Source organism: Micromys minutus, assembly GCF_963924665.1.
Source record: "Micromys minutus genome assembly, chromosome: 8".
NCBI lineage: Eukaryota > Metazoa > Chordata > Mammalia > Rodentia > Muridae > Micromys > Micromys minutus.
In genome coordinates, this window is record NC_137977.1 from 6,382,006 (window position 1) to 6,385,363 (window position 3,358).

General features: G+C 34.2%; 1 pseudogene across 1 annotated transcript; it reads left to right on the forward strand.

The window, feature by feature from the left end:
* Positions 1-1,216: 1,216 nt before the first annotated feature.
* Positions 1,217-2,042, forward strand: LOC308423730 (GLIPR1-like protein 2; annotated as a pseudogene). Its single transcript has one exon. The product of its transcript is annotated as a GLIPR1-like protein 2 (transcript).
* Positions 2,043-3,358: the final 1,316 nt, after the last annotated feature.

Here is a 3,358-nt window from a genome sequence, read left to right on the forward strand (position 1 = left end):
TTTTAAAACCCAAGCCTACAGTGACAAAATTCCTCCAATAAAGCTTCACCTATTCCAACAGGACCATATTTCTTAGTAATGCCACTCCTTATGGCAAACATATTCAGACCATACAGGGCACCTACGTCTAAACATGAAATTCATTGTTAATAACCTATACACACGGTCCAAAGTTAATTGAGTGTAATATTTAACAATATATTTACAAAGCAAAGTTTGTATATTATAGTTAAGAGGTCTGGAGCTGAGGGTTGTTTGATTATCCTAAGGGACACTGAATCAATTTCATTTTAGTGCCTATGTCCTATCTGTGACCTGTCATACTGCATTTGATATAGGCTTTTTGTTTTTCTCCTAGAGTTATGACATTTAATGAATTTTAGATAATTCTGATATTTGGGATTTAGAATTAAGAATATCCAATCTCTCATAGTCTTGTTACAGACAAAGGAGTAAAATGAGGTGATAAGACAAATAGGAATATGTGTTCAATGTTCTCTGCCTTTAGCTGGATCATTAAAGAAACACAATGAAGTATTGACAGAGTTCAAGTATATACTTTAGAAACCTGAATATCACTGTATTATTTTTTGAAATGATACCTTGTATAGGAATGTTTATAAAGTACCACCAAAATCATCATTTATGAATTGAAGGAATGTTGTCTCTCTATCTTGAGTTGTATTAAATGATATTAGTAATATTAAAATAAAATTATATCAATTTATACCACCAAGAGAAATAGTAATTTAAAATTATCACAAGGGTGCCTATATTAGAAATAACTAAAATTAAGGTAAAAGTACATAATAATGCCAAACCAAGTATTAAAATGCTAAACCAAGACAAAAACTACATATATTTTAATTATTTGTGTGTGTTTCTGTTCATATACACAGGGTGTGCTGTGTAAGGGTATCCACAGGGCAATACTCAGCAGCTGGGACTAGCCTCTAGCCTGTGCTTTGTAGCAGGTCCCCCTGTTTTGGCTGCTGTGCTAGATCCTGACTTTCTGATTCTTCTTATTTTCTTTCTCCCATCTCCTTCATGAATGCTGAGATTTAACTAAACTAACATTAAAAAAAAAAAAAAAAAAAAAAAAAAAGGAAAACCTTTGGCTCCAGAAATCAAATTCATTTATTCAGCCCTTTGGGTAACTACTTTTAGCTATCTTCTAAACCATCTTTCAAGATCCAACATTGGTCCTTGGGTGAGTATGAAGGCCTCTCTGCCTTTGTCTGTGGTGTGGCTTGCTCAGTCGAGTTCCATAAGGTTAAGAGGTGTCCTGAAGCTGTGGCTGTGTGAGCTGCGGCTTCTACTGATGGGCTCAGACCTGGGACGTAGCTTTATCGTGTACTGCTAGAGCATGGGGTAAAAAGTAAGTGTTTCAGCATAATACTCATCTAGATGACGTCTATGAGTCTCATCCGGTATTTACTAGCATTTGGTGAGAACACGTAGATTGGTCCTGAAAAGGACTTTATGCAAGCAAAGCTATCAGAAGTTGTCATGAAGAAAGGAAGAACTACAATTACTTAAACGACACTTGCCTCGAGGATAAGGACTGTTCTCGTTACATTCAGCTTATGTGAGACGACTCCTACAAAGTTGGCTGCGCTGTTACTCGGTGTGCAAGGGCTGGAGCTATTACATATACAGCACTTTTCATCTGAAATTATGCAACAGGAGGATCACTGACAAGAAGGCTTTATCAGGCAGGGCAATTTTGTTCTCGGTGTGGCGCTCAAGACAAATGCCCAGACTTCCTATGCAGTAACGCAGATCGTGACAAAGCTACATACTACCAGTTCTGGTACCCACCGTGGGAAATGCCCCGCCCACTCGTGTGTAATCCAGTGTGCTTATTTGCCTTATTCCTGAGATTGTCAGCTCTGAGACCATGCGTCATCATTGTTCTGGTAATACAGTCCCAGATTCCAGTTGTCTTATTGGAAACTCCGATGGTAATTTCAGCAGAAGGGGTGGGGGGACTAAAACCCGAGGATGAAAGAGTGATGGAGAAGGGAGAGGAAGAGATCTAGCAAGAGGATAACCCAATAGAAGCCAATTCCCAATAGGAAAGAAAAATCCCAAAATTCTATTGAAAAATAGAATGCTAAACTTTATGAAAAAAAAATACAAGCTTCAATTAATTATTTTTCATTCCTTTTCTATACTTATTTAACAAATTTAAATTGGAAAGTAAATATGGCATGAATACAAGGCTTGCATTGTACAGAAAATATTAAGTTCTTAAAGACCCAGAGACCGGATAATAAGAGCAGCAACAACAAAAATTTGCCTTTTATTATGGTGTCTGATTAAAACAAAAAATAATTTTTATTTCTATTTCTGTGTAGAGTTTTTATATGAGTTTAAAAGTATCTAAAGTTTTAAGTTTAATTAAATTGTCCATATGAGATGCTAAGGAACACTCTGAGTTTAGAATAGACATTCATTAAATATCAGCTTATTTTATTATTACTATTATAGTTATCAGCAATGGTTGTAATTTCCACGTGGTATCAAAACATCAAATGCTTTTACATTTTATGTATACTTAGAAAATATTTTACTCAATAATAATTCCTCATGTCATTATATAAATGTATAATTTCTACTTCATAGCCAGTAATTCATCAGACTTTCTGTAATATTTGTCAAGTAAGTCCAAAAAATGAAAAAAAAAATTACTCATTATAAGTAAGCAATAGAGCTGCTTCTACATTTACATAATAGAGTTCAGGTTATTACTTATAGTTACTCAGTATGTTTAGTAGTAAGTTGTGGGAAAAATAAGTTGACATATAAATAGTAATATTGATCAATTCATTGAATAAAATGTTAGCCTGACCAAAATAAATAAATAAATAAAGTATTAGATGATGTAATATCCTGGTATTTTTATAATTGTTTTCTATACTTTCATGTATCCATATTTGTATCTAGAATAATAACTCTCACATTAAAGGTTGTGGTGGAACTCATTTCTAGAAAGATACATAATTCAGTATGTTCTTTGTGCAAGTAGAGCTATTGAAACATAACAAACAATATAGTCCAAATATGGTTCTTATGTAAATAAGCATCCTTTTACCTATCTGATTTTGAGACACTTGAAGAAGCTCTCTTTATATCTGAAATAGCATATGATTTGTATTGAAAATATCCCAAGATTCTGTTATCAGATGTGCACCACTCACATCACTTGAACCTCCTTTTACCTCTTCTTGAATACCGACATAAAATATTGGAAGAGGTAAACTATAAAGGGGTCTCTCTGTTTCTATTTGTCTCTATCTCTCTGTAGTGTGTGTGTGTGTGTGTGTGTGTGTGTGTGTGTGTGTGCGTGCATATG